Source organism: Chinchilla lanigera, unplaced genomic scaffold, assembly GCF_000276665.1.
Source record: "Chinchilla lanigera isolate Chin_1 unplaced genomic scaffold, ChiLan1.0 scaffold00073, whole genome shotgun sequence".
NCBI lineage: Eukaryota > Metazoa > Chordata > Mammalia > Rodentia > Chinchillidae > Chinchilla > Chinchilla lanigera.
In genome coordinates this window covers 9,445,527-9,469,500 of record NW_004955474.1, presented here as the reverse complement: position 1 = coordinate 9,469,500, position 23,974 = coordinate 9,445,527, and positions in this window count along the sequence as shown.

Genomic DNA, 23,974 nt, shown 5'->3' with positions numbered 1-23,974 from the left:
GTTGAAAATGCAAATAAAAAACTTAACCCACCAAACACAGTTTAGCAACACAGTGCACTGCAGAATATCAGTTGTCTCCCTTGTGATCATAGGACTGACTGGTGGTTATGACGTAAAAAGAACTGGACTACATATCACATACATATGCTGTCTGTATGGTTGTGTGTGTGTGTGTGTGTGTGTGTGTGTGTATTTATGTGTGTTTGTGTTTCATGAATTGGTTTTATAAGCTTCATATAAGGTTTTCTTTTTCATAGGGAAATTTTAAGTTGTTTCTTACATGTTGCTTACAGGTTCTGTGTCCCGATCTTAAGGACACCACTTAAGTTCAGAAAACACATCTTAATGTTCAATAGCCTGGTCTTTTTATATGTGAAATATGAATTAAGTACAGAGTACAAAGCTCTTGAAGCAAATTGTGTGCCAAAGTTTAAGGTAAAATATAACAGAAACTAATAGAATTTCAAAGCATCAGGCAATTCTGAAATCACAAAGGAGGGACTTTCTAGGGACATAGTCTGATTGATACCTTTCATTTTTATACATTAAGCTTTTTAAAAAACACATATGCTTAGTTAAAGTGACTTACCAACAGGAAAAGTAAGAACTCACACTTTATACATAATAATTGCCAAGTATCTTTTTTTTTTCAGACACTGCCACAGGTGCTTCAGTTTATGGCATGTTCATAACAACTCTGCAAGACAAATATTATAATTTTCATGTTACACAGAATTTAAATAACTTGCCTTTATTTATCCTGTAGGTTACAGAAATATAAGTAAAATTGGTCTGACCTCAGAGGGAATAAAAGAGGCTTAAACAGTTAAATAAGATTCCTAAAATCACAAAATCAACAAATGGCAAAGTAGTATTTCTACTTTAATTCTTTCTTCTATGTCACGTTATATCTTCATATATGGGACAACTTATTAAGAAATTTATCAAGAAAAATGTATGAGAAAAAATAGGCATTCTCTGTTGACCTCAAGAGGATGACACAATTTAAAAGAAATTTTACTTTTGTGTTCATTTTGTCACCTCATATTCAAGATTGTAATCTGTATTGGGTTACATCTACCTTCAAATTCTGAACTTTTCAAAAAGTTAACATAAAATAAGATAATATCATTTGTATATTCCAGAGTAGAGCTATTAAAACCAGTTGCCAAACAGCATGTGAACAAGACTAATCATTGATATGGAATTATGTTAACTTTTAATTAAAATAATTCACTAATAAAATCCAAACTCTTTCACTTTTTCAGAAGACCCTTTAGGGTACAAGTTTATCTAAAACTTACAGGAATTCCATCCTTTTCCAATCAGCACCCTCACTTTTACTGCAGATAGGCAATTTATCCTGTATTTCAACCAATCAGGTTATGCGTTTGGGTTTCTGAAATCTCAGTCCTAAAAGAGAAGATTCTCCTTTTCCATTACGGTATTCCATATAGCATTGTTTTTATCAAAGAACACATTTCACAGCCAAACTAATAAGTCAGTGGGATCACGGTCCTGTGATTCACTGGTATTACCATGTTCTTCATTGAAAGCACCTGGATTGATAGAAAAGTGAAATGCCTTTTGAAGAGACAATTAAAGCACTAACTGGATGGACATACCTTTCAAGCCTGAGGCAAGGCTCTTCAAAATGCTGTATATGCTTTGAATCAATGTCTATTATATAGTATTCTGTCTCCACAGCCAGATTCATGGGTCCAGAAATCAATGTGGGGTATGGTAGCCCTCACCATTACCTCTAATGACCCATCAGCAACATTTGTTTCCTGTTCCCAAAACCTTGTGTTGGCTGGCCTGGAAGTCTTAGTTTCAGAGGGGGAAGTGCTTACACCAGGGAGCACAACAATGATTTCATTGAACTGGAAGCAAAGATTTCTTCTTGGCCACTTGGTCTTCTCCTACCTGTCAATAAACAAGCAGAAAAGAGGTATAGTATTGGTATGGACCATTGATGCACAGTATGTAGGGGAAATTGAACTATTACTCCACAATGGAGGAAAGAAAAAATATATTTGGAGTGCAGGATACCCTCTAAGGTACCTCCCAGCATAATAATACTTAATTGTTATTAAGATTAATGAGGAACTACAGTAACCAATCCAGGCATGATGACAAGAGCATTTAGTTAGGTATGGGTCTCCCCAAAAGGAAAAGAAGAAAAATTTGCTAAAGTTCTTACTGCAGGCTAAGGGAAGACAGAATGAATAGTAGAAGGAGGTAGTTATAAATACCAACAATGACCATGTGATCAGTAAGAGAAAAGAAGACTGTAATTATTCTCTCCTATTTTATTAACAGGCTTGTGAATATGTACATATATATATATAAAGTATATTAAGAAAAAACAAAAATGAAACTGAAGTTGAATTGTATAGGTATGGTGAATTGTATAGGTATGGTGAAGTTGAATTGTATATGAACTGTATATGTATGGTAGGTTAGTTAAATAATTTTTAATTTTAATGCATTCTTTATGCTTTAATCTCTAATGTTTTTGTTTCTTATGATGCATTTGTAAATGGCTGAGGTGGCCATGTATCAAAGAAGTTTAAGTGTAACAATATAATTATGTCAGGGAAATGAAACACTAAAATCTTCCTGTAATTAGTCCCATGGCGTATTGCTAGAGAGCAAGATCACTGTCTTTTATTTATTTATTTTTTTTGTTTGTTTTTGTTTTTGTTTTTCTCCGGTACCAGGAACCGAACTCACGACCTTGCGCTTGCCAGGCAGGCGCTTTTGCCGCTGAGCTAAATCCCCAGCCCCTGATCACTGTCTTTTAAATAAAGAAGAATGTGGCCCTTAACAAGATAAAATAAAGACATAATAGAGAATTTCAAAGAACATAATGTACAGCACAGAAATTAAGTATACAATGTTTGGACTATATTCTAGAATGTGGGAATTCTGGGGATCCTTCAGTACATAAAGTCCCTGTAGTATATGATATATATTATGTCTTTCATTATATTGTTACACTTAAGCTATCTCTTTATCCACACAACTACCCCTTCAAGGAATGTATTATTATCCGCCCCATAAGTACTTATATTTTAAGATATAGGGTCTTTAGTTGAATATTAGCAGAATCATATTATAAACCTATATTTTCTGACTAAAGCCCTCCTGTTTGAAATTTATTAGGGTTCAGAAATACTTTGTTTCCTAAAAGTTGAGGTATTTATACTTTAAAATAATGTACCCTTTAATGTGCATTAAAATTATATAACCAACCCACTATACCTATACAGTGAATTCAACTTCAGTTTCATTTTTGTTTTTTCTTACAGTGGGCATTATGGATTCCTTATACTTAATCTCTAACGTTTTTGTTTCTTATGACGCATTTGTAAATGGCTGAGCTGGCAGCTACGTATCAAAGAAGTTGTGTGTCCTGTAGGTGATCAAATCAGCATCCTTAACTTCCCTCACACAATAATCTGCTCTTAATTGCATACTCTTTACACCAAAAGTCATTACACACTTCTTTACTATCACGGAAGGGCTTCATACTGACAACTAAAAAATGTATCTTTACACTGTATTTTTTCAGTATTTTCTGTACTCTTTCACGTGTCGTTTTTTTTCTCTGTCCTGGTCTACTTTATTCTGCCAGATAAAGTTATAATTGGGTGTAATAACTGATCATGTTTATAAGAAAATATGATTTTTTAAAAAATCCTTAATAATGGAGCTATACTAATGAAATACCAAATAATAGAGTTTGGATTTTAGATTGCTTCCTTTGTGATCCCCTCAGAAAACTTCATATGTGTTACCCCATCTATAAAAATGTAAAGTTCTTGAGGAAAAAAAATTAAATTTATTTATTTTCATATAAATCTCTGAGTGCTTTCATATGTGCACTTATAAAGAGATGAAAATCTAACTTTATGTATCACTGCATTTAAACAGATAGTAGCAGGTGTTTGTGTCTGACTAAAAATACAATCTATCTCTTCTGACTACTCATAAAAAAAGCCTTAAATTGAAACCATTTAAGGAGGGCTTTAAGAACATGTATGCTTTTAACCCCTTTAATACATACAAAGAATAGTTAATTGAAGCAGACAGATGTAAGAATAAATTTTATAGGAAAGCATCAGAAATTGAACATCCATAGATTTTTTTTTAGTTACTTCCACATTTAGATTAAAAACAAACAAAAAGCAACAACCACCAAGATTTTACTCAGGCATAATATTCATGCTATAACATCCAGTGTTACTTGCACCACCTAAATTAAAGATAATTAAATTTTTTAGCACAGCAATTTGTTAATGGTGCTCATGAGTAAAAAATTACACAAAGTGACAAACTCAACGCTTTCTTTTATTTGAAGTCATTTGCCAATGGGAGGTTAAAAAAAAAAAAAAAACTCATGCAAGTGGGAGAATTATACCAAGAAACTACTATATTTAAATGAAATCTATTTACCTTTTACCCAGTCTGAATAGATGCTTTTTAATTATTGCTAATTGTTTAAGATGACTTCACATTCCCCTGAAGATTTAGTCTGAATAAATTTAATTCCTTTAAAATCTCCTCCAGTTACAGGCAAATACAGTAAGAAGCCCCATAGGTATGGCAGTAAAATAGTCATAAAGGCAGAAGTATTTAAATTAGTAGTGCAAGGAAGTCTCCCCCAAAAGAGAAAGAAAAGCTGTATGGCTGGAGTTGGAAACACTGAACACGAAACACACATTTGAAACATTTAAGAGCGCTGTGAAAAAGGTCTATGTTTACTTGTTAAAGAATGTGCCAGGGCAGACTAAAGCATATGAATAGTTCTTTTACAGGTCACAGCGCCCATTCAACCCGTGGGCATTGTTACTACTCGACAGAAATAGATGGGCCTAATTAATATTCTGAACATACCTGAGAGAACATTCTTAAGGAAATCATTCTCTGGTGGTTTGAAAATTTAAAAGACAGAAAGAAAGAAAGAAAACTTAACAGTAAGCATTAAAAATTGGATCGAGATAACAAAGTCAACTGCTCTCAAAGTTTAATGCCTGTTACAAACAGAAGTCTTGTTTGTGTACATTTCTCGGTATAAATGGTTGTGCCTTGTGAAGTAAAGTTGAACAATAGTTTGAATTTACAAGTAATTATATTCTTGACATTTCATTGAATAACAAGCAAAAATCAGCCGCAGAAATTTTTTCATAAAAGCTTGCAAATTCATATAGATGAATAATGAAACAATTTATTAGTAATGCATTCATGTTCAAATGCATATAGTGAAAATATTTAATATTTTTGGAAAAACAGGAAAGGTAATGTGGAAGAAATATTCAACTACTTAGGGAGAATGTCGCATATTTCAAAATTTTTTCTAACTAAATTGTTCATTTAAATATTATTTTAAGGTGTATTTAATCCTCCATTTCGTACATGCTGCTATGGTATAGTCAGTTATAAATTTTTCTGTTTTTTATTTTGAACATTTAGAATATTATTCATACAAAATTCACCAAAATTCTCCTTATAAAAAATTTCACAGTTGCAAACAGAGATAAAAAACATGATTAATTTTGAAACAGATCAAAAAATACTTGACCCAAAATAAAAGTAAAAAAAAGAGTATAGAGCAAATTTCATGAGTTATTTCAGTATATTCCAAGTAGATATACATACATACATATAAATAAACACATATTAATGAAAACAGAGGACAATGTCATGAAACATTTAATGCAATATAGAAGTACTTATGGGGGAAACAAATTGTTAAAGTACCTATCCTTTTTAAATACCTGCATTTAAGAAAGTAATTCATTCTGAAATGGAAGTCAAGTGCTTGGTGCCCGCACTTAGTACAGTGCATGTAAAGCTAAATTCCTACTGAAGTGAATGGAGCCTTTCACTTCTGAGACACAAAAACCTGCACTTTCTTTGTCTTGCTACTTTAAAAGCCCTTTTATCACTTTTTTCTTTTTATGTTGATTTAAATATAGATGTTTCTGTGTTCACAAAATCACACACACACACACACGCACACAAAAATACAAATAGCAAATACCTAAATTTGCTACAAGTAGCAAATACCTAAAAGTACAAGTAGCAGATATGGACCAGATATATAAGTGCTCCTTAGGATAAATAGATTATGGACAATTAGCTGTCATCATACCCTTGTATGTGTTTTAACTCACTCTCGTCCTATGCACCTGTGGCATATTAGGATTGTAATCAAAGTGGCAACACACATACCAGGGACAAAGTTAGCCTAGGAAAACCAGCTTCTTTATTCCTTTTCATTATAAAAAGTGCAAAAAATAACATAAGACCAATAATGGATGAATATCAGCAAGAAGTACACTTAGAAAGACTATATTTCCTATTTTTATCTGGTTCTAAGTATATTTCATTTGGATGATCAAAGGAAGGTTTGATTGTACTTTAAAAGTGTTAAATTCAATCACTAGTCTGTGGTTATAATCTGATTCAATCTAAACCCACTGTAAAAAACTATGAAAGTAACAGCACTGGAAATTTGGTGATAATAAGAAATTTTAAATTTTTTTCCTTATATATACATATAAATTTTGTTTTTCTTTGAAAAAACAAAATAACAAGAACAAATACATAAACAAAACAGCATCGAGAGCAATTAAAATGATATTAAAATGATGAAATAAAATTTCAAAACATGGTGATAAGATATTAACAATGTTTGTTATATTACATAATGTCATCTTCAAAATGGTTGCACATATAACCAGATATAGCCATGCAAGATTGACCAAACAATTACACATTAACTGTTCCTTTCCATAAGCCAACAGATATCAGTAGTACAATTATCCTAGCTATCCTGTATATACATATACATATTTTTTCCCTCTTCCTTCTTTCTTTTTCCTCTCCCCTCCTTCATCCTAGTTGCTTCTTCCTATCAGTAGTTTCTTTTCCCTTTCACAATATCTATTGTACCTTTCAGATTTTATTTACTCTTTCAGGTTCTTACAGTAGGGAGGAAATATGATGTTAACACATGTGAATCTGATTTCACTAATGAGTATGGTCTGTAGCTGCATCCATTTACCTATAAAAGTCTCTAGTTTATCTTTCTTTATAGCTGAATAATACTCCATTGTATAAAAAGGCCACATCTTTTTTTATTCATTTCTCAGTTGATGTACATTTGGCTTGTTTCCAAGATTTAGCTATGACAAATTGTGCTACTGTAAACATGGGTGCATGTGAGGATGCTGTGGTTTTGTTCTTTGGAAGTTTTTATCTTTTAGGAATGTGCACAAGAGTATTTATTTATTGAGTGATGTATTGTGAGTAGAAAGTGGGTAGAAATACTGTGGTGATTTAAAACTCCATCAAAAATTATTCAATATCCTTCCCTTTGAGAAGTAGAGATGGATGCTTCTCCTTTGAGTGTAAACTGCTTAATGACTTACCATTAACAAACTACTAATAGAATGCTACAGAAACAATAGTGTAAAATTTGCAAAAGTAAGTTCATAAAAGTCATGAGGGCTTCTCTTCCTCTTTGTCCCTTTTCACAAGTATTCTCTCTGTGGGAAGTAGCTGGGCAGCATTAAGAACTAAGTGCATGCTCACAGCATCTGAGAAACTGAGACCTCTTACCAATGGCTACCTGAAAACTTCAGAATGAAACTGAACCTTCTGTTTTAGCAGCCCTGCAGAGACTGGCAATGCAACCAGGTTTTTTTCTGCAGCCTCATGAATGACTCTCAGTCAGAATCACAGGACTAAGATACTCCTAAATTTCTAACCCACAGAGAACAGATAATAGGTACTTGATTTTAGTTGCTAGATTTGTTTTCTGTGCTACATTTTTCTTCTTCTTTTCTTCTTCCTTCTCTTATTTCTTTACTTACATTTTCAGCAACAGACAGCAGACACAGTATCTATTCACTATCGGTTGACTTTTTGGTGCTGGATGATGAAAGGAGTACCATAACATTTTACCTACCTTTGTGTGTATTTGAATAATGGTATAACAAATCTTTGAATGTTAATTGGCACTTTTAGTCATCTTGTAAGAATTTAACTTAAATAGTACCTATCAGTACTTTAAGTTTTAAGAATATTTGTGTTTTCTATAAAAGTCCTTTTCAACGCCATTACAATCTTAAATATTTGCATGTACTTATATTATCTTCACTATCTTCCAGCAACATTTCAAAATGATAAGTGTAAGTGAACACATCATATTAATAAAGATATGCTGGGGTTTTAAATAGAGGCAAAACTGAAAAGAAACTTAGAGCAAAAATTTGGTGTCTCCCTACACCAAAATCTTTATCATTCTTCCAGAAAAACATGCTCTGTGAATTAAAGTGGATTTTCTTCCCAAATAGATCTTCCAGATAGTCCCCTACTGTGGTTTAGATCTAAAATATCCTTTTCTTTTCTTTTGGTGTCAGGAATTGAAATCAGAACCTTGTGCTTTCCAGGCAGGTACTTGTGCCTCTGAGCTATATGGTATCATATGCTTGGAAGATGCCAGGAACATGGGTGCAAGATAGTCATCAATTAATTAGCCATTGATGAGCTCAGAGCTGACTGTGCTGTTTGGAGGTGGAACCTAGAAGGGTGGATTCTTGTCTGATGCTCCTCTCTTCTCTCTGCCTCCTAGCTGCCATGGGCTTAGTAATTTAACCTGGCTATGCCCCTGTATTTCCATGCCATGTCTGACTTGGAGTCAGCAAAATCTTGACTAAAGTTATGAGTCAAATAAACCTCTCATCTTTCAAGCTGTCAGGGTTGGGTATTTTGTAGCAGAAATGGAAAATATCTGATACAGCCCCTTTGTGTTCATTGTAACAAGGTAAAACTATAAAAATATTATCTTTAAAGATGGCTATATGGTTATCTAGGTCTCTATCTACTAGCACTATAATCAGTGAGTATATTTAATACCCTTAAGCTGATAGTGAATGAAATAGAAATAATTTTATTTTTAAGGGAAATTCAGTGTTTTATTCTTATCCTGTAATAACTTCTCTGGAAATTTACTTTGAATTATTTTTTCTTTTCTAATTTATTTTAAGGGTAATAAAAAACAAAAGTGATGCAGAATTTCAAAACAAGATGATAGGAAATTAATAATGGTTGTTATATTGCATATTGTTATATTCAAAGTATTTGCTCAGATTACCAGATGTAGGCATGTAAGATTATCAAACAGTATAAACACAAGCTGTTCCTTTCAATGAACTCACAGAAATTAGTAGTGCAATTATTTTAGATATATAGATATAGATATATAGATAAAGATATATATATATATTCCTTCCTTATTTTCTCCTTTCCCCCATCCCAGTTGTTCAGTTGTCCTTTCCTTCTGAGCAGGTTCTTTCTCTTTCACAGTATCTATTGTACTTTTTGTATCTTATTTACCCTTTTTAAGTTTCTTACACTAAGGAGACAGTATGATGTTTAAGCATGTGAGTCTAATTTATTTCAATTATGAATATGGTCTCTAGTTGCATCCATTTACCTATAAAACCTCAAGTTTACCTTTCTTGATAGCTGAGTAACTCTCCTTTGTATAAGAAGATCACATCTTTTTTATCCATTCCTTGGTTGATGGGTATTCGTGCTGTTTCCAAGATTTAGTTATTATAAATTGTGTTGCTATAAATATGGGTGGTATGGATATCTTCCTGGAAGAATTAAAATTTTGATTCTTTGGCTTATAATGTATATTGCATTATATAGAACACTTAAATACCTTGCATTATTAAGTATCATCAGGCACATATAAATAAAAATGATGTGCATTAACATGTACCATATTCCTTATATTTTATCATATTAAATTTTTATATTTTCCCTGTGACCTATTTGTGTAGATTTTACACATGTATAATGAAGAAACAGTTTAAATTCTCTTGCTTAGTGGTTTCTAATTTCCGATTTGAATATAGTTGAATATAATACCTGAAATTGAATGAATACTATTTCTCACAGAGTGGACAGATCTGTGTAGACAGAAAGGGGCAATATAACACAGCATCTGCACTCAATGCACATTAAACTTTGAGAAAACATTAAATAAAAACATTAGGGCTTGAAAACATTAGCCTTATAATGCATGGAACTGCTGTAATGAAATGGAAATCTATAGGAATTAGAAATGTTTGTCGAGGGTAGCAATAGCAGACATTTTCACTGAAGAAGTGAAATTTTAGGTAAGCTTTCAGATCACCCTGGGCAACTTAGTGACAGTAAGGCACCATCTTAAGATAAAATTTTAAAAAATTTCCAAATACCCTGCCCCCTGCCACTGCTGTCCACTCAGGCCACACATAACATAACGTAGGTAAAAAGACAGAAAATTCATGTGCCCTACAGCTCACCACTGCTGCTGCCCTCCCAGGCCTTGTGTGAGAAGAAGCTCAGCATGTGAGAAGAATGCTCAGACTCCCAAATCCTATTGAGCTTCAACGGTGACAACCAGAAGACAGAGTTGATCAAAGCAAGACCAACACCCAGCACAAGAGTTTCCCTCAGGGAGTAAACCACGGAGACCAAGTGACAAACTTTCAGGGGAGACAGGGTTGGAGAAGTTGAGAGCTAAATAGGGAGCTCCTGGCTTTCAATTGGAGGCCCAGATACAGGCCTAGAAGATTACAAGAGCTATATTCTGTTGTGAGAGGCCAGGTGATGGGTATCCTGTGCAGAGGGAATGGTCCTAAAGGAGACGGCATTTAATCCACTGTTGTGCTTCAACTCTTCCACTACTGCCTACATCCAGCAGAAATTAGTCATCTGAAAAAGCACAGGTCAGTGGATGGGTGGCCTAAATTCTTCCCTAAAATCACAGACCTCTTTGTTCTGGTTAAGAACAGTTTATGAGTGTTTTTTAAGGTTTGTCAATAAACAGTTGACATTTGATGCCATTGTCATGCTAACCAAACTAATATAGCCAAGGTGACAGAGTGGTTGCTCAGTTGGTTTTCTCTGTATGCTAATGCTGGATTACCTTGGTCATAGAAAATACTGTAGCACATTCCCAATGAACAGGGGCTAAGGATGTCCAAAATCCTAGAACAAAAATAAACAAATAAAAGCTTGAAATGTAAAAAGACAAAACAACGAAACGCCTCCAAAAACACCCAACCACCAAAATCAGTTTGAGGATGGATCAAGGGATAGGAAATTGTAAGCCACACAGTGAAAAGGTCTGAAAGGTTATCAATAAAGGTAAAATACATCAACGAGGTGTGTGTCAATCTTAAGGAAGATACAGCTAAACAGATAATGACCTAATGAATGATCAATGAGTCTGAAGAAGACACTAAAAAAGTCTAGTGGAGCTAAAGAAAGAGATGCAAAACATAAATTTCCAGCACAGAAAATATGGGAATTCAAAAACAAATTTATTGCAAACAAAAATCCAGGAGATTCAAAGTAAGATTAAAATGACAGCAGAAGCAACCCAGGTGAACAGAGAGAGTCAGATCTAGAGGTGAAGGATGTAGTCAATGGTCAATTAATGAGAAATACCTGAAAAACTATAAGAGAACATGAAAAATGAATCAAACAAATGCTTAGATGACTTAAGTAAGACTAAAATAAAAATAAATGAAATTTAAAAATCAGAAGATACCACAGAGGGGATGAAAAAGGTGTTTACATAGGTAATAGCAGAAAAGTTTGGATAAATAGGCATATAGAGCCCTGAATAACAATGATCAGAAAAAGTCATTCCATGCCACATATTAATTAAAATACATGAAGTGCAGTACAACAACAGATCCCTAGAGAAAATCAAATGATCACCTATAAAGTAAAATCCATCTGAATTTCAAGACTTCTCAACACAAAACCTTATAGGCAAGGAGAGAATGGAGGAAGTCTTTCAGTCTCTAAAAGAAGACAATCTCTAACCCATACTGCAAAATTATCTTTCAGAACTGATGGAGACATAAAACATTTCCATGATAGAATTTAAAGCAGTTTATGACAATCAAACGAAATTTTCTCAATAAAGATAAAATACAACAACCATTGTTACTCAAAGGAGACAATGAAACTAACAATGACGAAAGGTCCAAAGAAATGAATGCATCTTGTAGTTCTAGCAATTAAGTAAAACAGAAACAAGCAAAAGAACATAATAAAAATATTACAATGACAGGAATAAGGTAATACATTATCAGTTATGATTATCAATGTAAACAGACTCAACTCATTAATCAGAAGATTCATGCTGGCAAAATGAATCAAGAAACAAAACTCAACCACAAACTGTACACAAGAAACACATTTAACACACAAAAAAGAAATTCATAAACTAAGTCAAAGGACAGAAAACATAGTCCATGCAATGGGAACCTGAAAACAAGCTGGAGTAGCTAACGTACTTTAAGAAAAAGGGACTTCAAGCCAAAGCTGGTTCAAAGAATGAAGAAGGATATTACATATTACTCAGTGGCATTTGTCAATAGGAAGAGATAACAATTATAAATAAATATGCACCAAGCCATGGTGCACCCAACTTCATAAAACAAAAACTGATAGACATAAAAGATCAAATAAACATCAGTACAATCATAGCAGTGGACCTCAAAAACTGCACTATTACATATAGTTTTACCTAGTATTTCAGGTTCCTACACCAAGGAGACAATTTGATGTTTACTCATCTGGGTCCGATTTATTTCACTTATGAGTGTGGTCTCTAGTTGCATCCATTTACCTAGAAAAGACTTTTTTAATAGCTGAGTAATACTGTATTGTATAAAAATACCACATCTTTTTTTATCCATTCCTCAGTGATGGGCATCTGGATTGTTTCCAGATTTTTTTTTTTTTTTTTTTGGTTTCTTTCTGGTATCAGAAATCAAACTCACGACCTTGCACTTGCCAGGAAGGTGCTGTGCCGTTGAGCTAAATCCCCAGCCCCAAAATTACTTTTTTTTTTTTTTGGCCCAGTACTGGGAATCGAACTCATTACCTTGCGCTTGCTAGGCAGGCACTGTACCGCTGAACTAAATCCCCAGCCTGTTTCCAAGATTTAGCTATAACAAATTGTGCTGCTATAAACATGGGTGCACATATATCGCTATGGTATGATGTCTTTAATTCTTCCTGGAAAATACCCAGAAGGGGAATAAACTGGGATCTCATCTTATTGAAAAGTTTTTTCACATGTAAAGAAATCACCAATAAAGTAAAAAGAAAACCCACAAATTGGGAAAAAATTTTAGCCAACTACCCCTCAGACAAAGGCCTTCTATCTAGGACATATAAAGAATTTAGAAAACTTAGGCCCCCCAGATTCAAAGACCCAATCCAAAAATGGGCATCTGAGATGAATACATACTTCTCTAATGAAGAGATACTAACGGCGAATAAATACATAAAAAATGTTCAACGTCATTTGTCATTTGAGAAATGCAAATTAAAACAATACTGAGATTCCATCTCACCCCAGAAAGAATGACTATCACCAAGAAATCAACCAATAACAAATGTTGGAGAGGCTATGCGGGGAAAGGAACCCTACTCCACTGCTGGTGGGAGTGTAGATTGGTGAGACCACTGTGGAAATCAATTTGGAGATTCCTCACAAAACTAGGACTGAAAGTCCCATTTAGTTCATCTCTATTTCAGAGTGACAGCTGGAAGACATTCGACAACTAAAGACCTAAGGCAACAAAATAGAACTCTTCTTGTAAGAAAACCAAGAAATGTGCAACAGTATTTTTAGTTTTCTTTATCAACTGGCTTGATTTCTTGTTTGTGTCCTCTTTGAAGTGTTTGTGTTCCTTTGTGAGTGTTTATAACCTTCTATATATGTAGAACCCTTTTATCTACCTCTGGCAAAGGAGTGGGATCCAAGAGAACAATATCATTCTAACTAAATTACTAGAGAGAGCTGGCAAAAACTACAGTTTTCATGTTATCTCCCTGACACCATCACACTCTAAGGCCTTTCCTTAGTAATAATGTATGCCTAATTATAATATCTCAGCTTCATTAACATGTTTAACTATCTTCCAAGCTATTGACAGTTGTAAAGAGGCTGGTGAGTACTTAAATAGGAGAAGAAAATCACTACTTGCAAGCTAACAAAGATGTCATACCAGTTATTGAAGTAACTGACTCAGATTTTACAGCTGTAAATTTGATACTCTCCAAACATTAATTTCTCTAACAAGCATCCAAGTGTTTCTCCTAATTTTTCATTATCTTTCTGGGAAAAAGATATAATGCCAACATCAATATCCCAAACAAAACCAAAAGTAGATTCTTTGAAAGTCAATGAAATTGATAAATCCTTACCAAACCTAAGAAAAAGAGACAGAATATGAGAACTACTAAAAGAAAAATAAAAGAACAAGAACTTTATTTCCCATCTTTCAGAAAAAAAGCTGTTCTGTTACCTTACTACTGCCCTGACAAAATACCTAAGAAAATCAAATCAATGAAGGTAACTGCTCATTATTGCTCACAGTTTAAGACAATTGATGCAATGGATGGTGAACACTATTGCTCTGGGTCTGTGATAACACACTGAGAGGGAAGACTCACTCCGGGTTTAGGTGGCACCAACCAATAGACTTGCAGCTGGGATGGAATAAAAAGTGAAAGGAGAAAGTTCAACATCATGAACTGTTTCTCTCCTGCCATTCCCCTGCCATTGTGCCTTAGAGCCAGCCTACTATGGACCGACATTTCTACAAACTTTGAGCTGAAATAAATCTTTCCTCCTTGGCTTGTCTTGTTCCAGGAACAAGAAATTAATAAAGATAGACTTTGGTACTGTCAATAGTGGGAGTCATGGCTGTAGCTGTATGTGACCATGTGGTTCAAAAGCCTTTGGATCTGTCTTGCAGAAAGGGTTTGGAAATGTTTAGAGATTCTGGCTAAAGATGCAGCCCTGGAATGGTGTAAGCCAATTTTAATGAAGGGTTCACACTGGAGTTCAGAAACCCATAATGATAGAAATGCAGCCAGTGAAACTTTGCTTAGAAGGTTTCAGTTAAGAACAAGGACTTCATTGGCTGTTGGACTCCAGGACATGTGTGTTATTCTTTGGCAGAAAATTTGTCTACATTTGGCTCGTGTCCAGAGACATAGTAAAGACTGGGATTAAGGGTGGTGAACCAGCTAATCTAGTGGAAGAAATTTCAAGACAGTCTAATGTTGAGGTAATGGCATGGCTACTTTTGGGGACTATTAACCAACTGTACTTTGGGAATCAAGAGCATATGTCTCAGAACAATGATTTTAAAAGTTTTGAGTTTGGCTAGAAAGCAAGCTCTGGTAGAGTTGTGGTCTGCAAAGATGTAGTGGAGGAGGAATTGATTGCCAAAAAGATTAGCTTTGAAAAGCCCAGTATTTTTCAAACAGAACAATGGAAAAGATAGTCTGATGGCATCACAAAAACCAGGAGGACTTTACCTTTTCTAACCTCAAAATTGCAAAACTGAAAGACTTTGCTTTGAGAAGAGAACCATAGGGCAAGACATTCTAGAATAGTGATGCCCTACTGAATTTATTTCTCAGGACTAGGGGTTCATAGAACACAAAAGTCCAGGCACTCAACTCCTCCAGCCAAGAGAGATGGAAGTCTGGCTACTGGTCCATCTGGCAGCAGGTCCTGGTGTATTCCATATGGTGCTTGTTTTAGGTACATAGAGAATCTAAGAGGTGTAGGGTCAGGAAGGATTCCACCCAGATTTCAGAAGAAAACAGGGTAGGTCAGACAATGTGACCCTGAGGGAACAGATTATAAAACTGTGGGTATGAAGTAGAAAGTATAGTGAAGACCCCAGAAGGTTAGAAAATCCAGGAACCTGGATAATCTGAGAAAAGTTTCAAGCAATGAGCCAAGATGGCCCAAGAGAGAGGCCATGAGGGGTAACAGCACCAGAACTGCCATAGGGGTAGAACCACCCAAGCTCTTTGGAATTCACATCTTGGAATTCACAGATTACCCCAGGTACTGGACATGAAAGTTTGGGATTTAATGTTCGCCCTGACAGATTTTGGTCTCTTATGCTATGCCCATCCGCCATGCTACAGATAGATGTAGTCAACATCCTTATTGGATCCAGCCAACAATGGACTAAAATCTCTACAAATTGTGAGTTAAACTAAACTATTCCTCCTTGAACTTGTGGGTATCAAGTATTTTTTCCCTCAATGAGAAAGTAAGTAAGATTAACAAGAAATTTAGTAATAAAGACAAAATGGGAAAATTCTTACAAATACATTTATTGCCAATCTGACTAAAGAAGACAATAAAAATCTGAACAGATAAATAACAAGAGATTGAAGCAATAATCCCTTCTTTTAACAAAGAAAAGTCCAAAATCAGATGACTACACAAATGACTTCTCAGAATTATTTAAACGCATTACCCTAACACTAAAGACAGTCACTGATACCACAAGAATAATATCTCTATTGATATTGTTCCAAAATTTCTCAACAAAATACTAATATACCACTTATATGAAAGAGATTATACTTTATATCAAATTGGACTTATCCCAGGAATACTAACATATTTCAACATGAGAAAACTTGTTGATGTAAAATATCATATAATTATAACAAAAGTATGTACTATACCATATAATTTTAAAAAGTGGTCATCTCAATAGACACAGGAAAAAAATCTTAAAAATCTCAATACTGGCATAATAAAAGCACTCAACACATGAGGCATGGAAGGGAATTTTCTAAAGCCAGTAATATGTACATGAAAAACTGATATTTAGGAAAAAGCCACAGTTGATATCATATTTAGTACTGAAAGGCAAAAGTCTTATCCTTTGTAATCAAACAAGACAAGTATGTTGATTTTTGCCACTGCTGTTCAACACTGTGATGTTATACCTAGCCAGAGCTCAGAGAGACAAGAATGAGGAGGAAGGAGAGAGAGAGGGAAAGATGTGTGTGAGAGAGAAACAGAGAGAGAGAGATGAAAGACAGAGAGAGAGAGAGAGAGAGAGAGAGAGAGAGAGAGAGAGAGAGAGAAAGAGAGAGAGAGAGAGAGACATTTAAATGGGAAATGGCCAAAGCTAAAGTGTCTCTATTTGCTCTGACATTATTCCATACAGAGAAAATACCAAAGAAGCCACAATATTATTACAGCACCTCTCTTCCCCATCCACAGGGGACACATGACAAGATTCCCAGTGAATGTCTATAATTAAGAATGTACCACATCCAATCATACCATATGTATGCTATGTTTTTAATAAATATATACTCATGATAGTTTAATTTATAAATTAGATACATGAAGAAATTAAGAGCTAATAATAAAGTAGGAAAAATAAAACATACTATAAAATGACATTTAACACATACATTGTTTACTTCTGGATCTTTTCATTTGATATTTTCAAATCACCCTTGACCACAAATAAATAAACCATGGAAAGTTAGACTAAAAAATAAAGATTAATAGTGTATTACAGCTAATAAATAAATGTAGCTAATGACAGGGCATAAAATGGGTCATGATTCTATACAACAGCTATAAATAACCCAATACTGATGTTAAGAAAATTCTATTTAAAATAGCATTCAAAACAATAAAAAGCTAGGAAAATGTTTAATTAAGGAAATTAATTATTTGTATACAGGAAATTATTTTAAAAGTCAAAATAACTTAAAGAATACCTAGTTAAATGAAATATTATTGCACATTAATGGATTGAAACTATTAAAATGGCAGTGCTATCCTAAAATAATCTATGGAATCAATACAACCCCTGTAAAAATTCCACTGGTTATTTTTGCAAAATTTGAAAATCTGATATTATATTGAAAATATGGAATTTTAAAAGGGTCACAAAATGTCAAAATAATACTGTAAAATAAAAAATAAAGTTGACTAACTCATACTTTTCAATTTTAAAGCTTGCTACAAATTTATAATAATCAAAATATTGTTGTCCTGGGATAGAATAAATATTTAGATCAATTAGACAGAACTGATATTCCAGAAATAAATGGAAATCTATGACTGATTTTGACAAAAGCATAAATGACATTCCATTTGGACAGTGCACTCTTTTTGAAAAAATGGTGCTAGAAGAACAGGACATATCCAGGCCAAAGAATGTAGAGTTTTTTGTTTGTTTGCTTTTGATTTGTTTTTTGTGTGAGTGTACAAGAAATCAACACATGTCCTCTTGGATGGTAGACAATTGCTCTACCACTAAGCTACAATTGAAGCCTCAAGAATGAAGTCTGATCTCTTCCTCCCAACATATATAAAAATTAAATGTACTAAAAACATATGTGGTAAATCTATAAAATTTAAAAGAAAACATAGGGGTAGCTATCCAAAGGCTCAAATTTGAGAATAAATCCTTAATTTTTAACACTAGAAGCAGAAATAACAAAAAAATAGATAAACTGTGATTCATAAACACTAAAAAGTATTTAATGTCAAAGAACATTATAAAAAGTTATACGAAAGTCTATAAATTGGGGAAAATATTTGCGATATCTGGTAATGATTTAATACCTGGTACAAACAAGGAATACTTATAACTCAACAACAAAAAGACAAATAACTCAAACTAAAAATGGAAAAAGAACTTGAACAGATATTTCTTCAAAGATGATAAACATACAGTCATAAAGTATATGAAAGTGTGTTCAACTTCACTGCTTCTTTAGGAAATGCAAATTAAAGTCCAGTAAAAATTTGCTTTACATCTACTAGAGTAAAAATAAGGGTTTGAGAAGATGTGGAGAAAAACAGAAAAAAAGTTGGCAACAATTTGACAAAATTGGAATTGTCACATATTGCTACTGAGAACGTAAAATAGCATAGCTCCTGTGGAAAACAATTTACCAGTTCCTCAAAATTTTAAACATAATTACCATATCATCCATGAATTCTACTCCTAGACATATATGCAGGAGAAATGAATACACAAATTCATACACAAATTTGCATCAAAATGTGTATAACAGCATTATTCATGATCAGCATGTTCTTCAGATACATTATCCACCATAAATGAATGTATAAATAAATACGCATGCAAAGGAATTTCACCAAGCCATAAAAAGGAATTATACATGTTACACCTCAGATGAACCTCCAAAACACTAATCCAACTAAAGGAAGCTTAAAACAAAACAAAGAATATTTTATTATTCCTTTTATATAAAACATTCAGAATAGGCAAATGCATATAAAGACAGAAAGCAAATTAGTAGTGTCCAGAAGACAGTCGAAGAGTTGAGGAATGGTATTTTAAGCATATGGGGTAGTGATAAAAACATCTTTGAAATTTAAGAGGATCAGTAGATGTATAATGCTGTGAATGCATTAAATGACACTGAACAGCACACTGTAAGACGGTTAATTGTTTATAGTTTGAATTTCACATCAATTTTTTAAAAAAGGAAAAAAGTAAGACCTACCATACAGGGATGTTTTAAAGGCCAAAGGAAATAATGCTTACTTACTGTTCTCACATGTTGCTTGGAACATAAAGCCTTAATACTCTCTAAAATAAGAATAATTGTTGGGGGCTGGGGATTTAGCTCAGCGGCAAAGCGCCTGCCTGGCAAGCGCAAGGTCGTGAGTTCGGTTCCTGGTACCGGAGAAAAACCAAAAAACAAAAAAACCAAAAAAAAAAAAAAAAAAAGAATAATTGTTTCAATTTCTTGTATTTTTGTTAGTCAAAATCAATATTATTTTATTAAAATTTCATATGAATAATTTATGTTCATATGAATAATTTATGTGCATACAAATATTTATGAATATTTCTTCATATGAATATTTCTGTGGATACTTGGACATCTCAGAATGGAAGGCAATCACTAACATATTAGGAAGCGCAATGAAGATTTAAGAACTCTTAATACACTGAGGCAGCATTACAAATTTGGAGTAAAAGTTAAAGTTTTGAGAATTGCGTTAGTACTAGTGGAAGAAACATCATCTCCAAATGTAAATTTGTAAATACATGGTGAATTGGAATCAAATATATTCAAAAGGATTCAAGATTGTCATATCTATAAAAAATCCAATGCATGCTTTGCCCTCATTAATTAATTGGGAAAGTCAAAAGGTCTATATTGAAAGAAGCATGAGTTTTGTGTAGTTCTTCAGTAATCCAGACTTTAGTTGAAAGTTTGTCCTATCAAGGAATGTTTTCATGAGACAGGCTAAGTTAAAACCAAGGTAAAATATAATTGTGCTAAGCCTGGCATTGTGCCACAGGAAGATGACTGAAAAAACTAAGAATGATTAAAATGGAAACAAAGAAACAAGCATAATTTTATGAGTCATACCAAGTTTTTAAAGCTGCAAAAGCTCTTTAATTCCAAAAATCTGTTTAAAAACAACAAGGATGAGTGCAACAGGAAAAATATATGTAATAGTGGAAAAGAAAAATATCTAAACTTCATCACTGCCTTCACATTTAGTGTTTTATGCAGTAGGCATTTCCAATCACTGAAATAACCTAGCAGTAATTGCGAGATGTCTGTAAGAGATGATACAATTGTTTAGCACAGAATTTAGGAGTCAGTCGGGTTCAGGCATACTGCCTTTGTCAGTGTGACCTTGATCAATTTACATGTCCTCCTTAAACATACAATTTTTCCACTGTAAAATATTTACATTACAAATTTATGGTAATCTCTAAAGCACCCATAAAAGGAAGCCTGGTGACTGACATAGCAACACTCATGACATGTGTTATCATTATGTTAACCTTGCATACAGCAATAGACTGCAAGTTCTTGGATTGGGTCAGAATAGCTGACTCAGACATCTGAAAGGAGATAAATCTACACTATCATCACAGGCATCACTGTTTAGTAGATCTCTGTAATCATTAAATGACCCACATGTATGGGATTATTCTGCTAAGATCCCTTCCTTCATAGAAAGAGGATCAGTAGAAAGATTGCCTTGGTAAGCTCTCTCTCAAACAAAACAAGATTTGAACTGTAGAATTTTCAAATTTGAATAAAAAATATGCAGCTAAAACCCCTTAACTACAGTTATAGTGTACTTGTTTGTGATAAACAGTATCAAGGCTCTTTTGGGGGCAGACATTCAACTCGATGTCTTCAAATCTTAAATACTTTTATAGTTCTTTGTTGAGCATGATCTTATAAAATCTATAAAAATCTGTAAAGGAACTATCCCTGATACTATTTGCAGTCATTCGTAGACTATTAGGCTACTGCCAAACTTTAAAGAATCTCATCCATTTGTCAAGGGACGTTTATTCTTCCTGACACATTCTTTTCATTACTCTCAGTTTTCATGCTTCTTTTCATCCTCCAGACACCCCTAGAAGCTTTCAATATGTTTGCTTTTTGCTTGATTTAGCGTGATAATTGTTGGTTTTGCTTTATAATTTTAATTGCTCATCATTTATTAAGTAAAAGATCTAGGGTACAAGTTTATCCTGTGTCAGTTATTATTTAATTCCTGGCATTATAAGAACTAGTGTTAGCAAAGTGTGGTAAAAATACTGCTGATGTTTTAAAAAGACATTTTTAGAAACATTTATTAAAGTGAAAGACACATTATCATTAACCCCCTTCAAAATAGGCCCACTTGCATCACAGACACTTATCCCACCTTTTTTGCCAGCTTTTGGAGTAGCTCTGGAAGTCATTTTTTTAGTGAGTGTTTTCTGTGGCTGCCTTGAGATCCTGAATGGATTCAAACTATTTGCTACAATTACTGTTACATAAAAATTCTATGGTGTGTTCTCATCCACCTTATCCACTGGATCTGGCACCTTGTGACTTCTGGTTCTTCATTAAAGTCAAAATGACTATGAATGGTAAATATTTTCAATGCATTCACAATCTTTTTTTTGGTCTTTCCCTAGTACCAGGAACCAAACTCACGACCTTGCGCTTGCCAGGTAGGCGCTTTTGCTGCTGAGCTAAATCCCCAGCCCCTGCACTAATAATCTTGAGACAACCACTACAGGGCAACTAGCGATGCTCATGTACAAAGACTTTCAGCCAGGGGTGGTGGTGCATGCCTGTAATCCCAACCGTCAAGAGTTCAAGGCCAGCCTAGGTTACAAAGTGAGTTTAAGGCCAGCCTAAACTGCACAGCAAAACCCTATCTCAAAAAAGACAAAAATACTCAAAACAAAACAGTCTTTCAGAACCATTTCAGAAAGTAGTAAGAATGATGGGATAGGTGTTTTCAAAACAGGGGCACAATATTTTGAGGGGGATTAATGGCAATGTGTCTTTTACTGTAATAAATTTATTTTAATTTATACATTCCCTATATTTAATTATACTTTGCATGTTCTCATTTATGTTTATAAAAAAAACCTAGATGCCCTTGAAGAAAAACGTTCCAGAAATCAGGATTAGTGTTCCATAAGCTCTTTTCCAAAGTTGAGTGACAATTATATTGCAAAAGAGATAACATAAAATATCAGAAGCCCTTCTTAATGAAAAAGGCTGGAGGACTGAGCTCCTTATACTGAGCATGAAGTAACACCCTAGGCAAATAACTGCCAATTGTATGGATGTCAAGCAAGGCACCAAGTGGACTGCAAATTTAGTAGAGTGTTGGGACAACCTTGCAGGACTGTGTGGGGAGGTGCTTCTACAGGCAGGATATTATTTTGTATTTCCTGAGAACAATCAGTTAAACCAATCACCACTGGAACCTGCATTTATCATTGGAGCATCATGTTAGAACTTGTGTCACAGTCTTTATCTTTTCCCTGTATCATTTTACATTGAATTAGTAAGGCATTAAACCATATATATGGCACTAGAGATATAGCTCTGTATTCTGGACAAATGATGATTGGTCTTAATCTTTTATGTACTCAATAAAATCTCTGTGACAAATAACTTTTATATTTCACCACATACCACAAAGACTGTTTTATAGTGATAATAAAAATACATTAGTATCCTGTTACTAATGCTGCATTGGTGCAGTTAAAACATTCTTTCTTACCAAAAAGGTTTTCCCAACATATTTCTCGTTAAGAAATACCAATGACTGTGACTTTTGAACCAAGTTTTCATCTCTCATGTGAGCATTTCAAAAAGGCATTTCTTCCACTTTAAGGAAACTGTTTAAAAATAAAAGTACAGCTGAACTATGAGATAAAATGTAATTTTGTCAAAAGTTACTTTCAAGGCTTAATTCTGTAAATGACGAACTAGGTTAACATTGTAAAACATTCTGAGATCCCATTAAGAATACAAGCAATTGATGTTCAAAGGTGTTTGTTACATGATTTAAGTGTGCAGTTAATAATTAATGGAAGTACAAAAATGGAGACTAGAGTGCAGAAAACTCTTCAAACAAAACACGTAAATTTTAAAAGACTGGCAAGTGTAACATAAAAATGCAAAATGGACAGTGTATTGTAGATGAATGAATAAGCAACAGTTCTAAATGATTAATAGATTATACTAGGTAAGGTAAGGAATTCCTCAGAAGTCTTCATATTTGATACACCAATTTGTGTGCTTTACTCATGACAAAATAGTGCCTTCAGAATATTTCCTTACGAAGAGATCCTACTCTGATTTTCCTTGATAACAAATAAACATTATTAGCCAATATGGACTAGTTAGGAAATGACAAATATTGGAAGTTACCTCACTGCCTTTCCTTACAGGAAGAAAACTTGATAGAGTGATTACATGAAGAAGGTAGGGCATCACTATCATGAAATCCCTTTCCATGAAGTGTGGGTTAGAGACACGGAACTGAGCCCCAGAACAGGGTTTACTCCATTACTTAAAAATCAGGACCAGTTTCAGATGATTCTTGAAAGTTCCTGCTAGGTGTGATGGCACACACCTGCAATCCCAGCACTCGGCAGGCTGAGGCATGAGGATCGCCATCAGTTCGAGGCCAGCCTGAGCTACATAGTGAGCTCAAGTCCAGTCTAAACTGCATAGCAAGACCCCTTCTCAAAAAAAAAAAATTCTTGCTTGATTG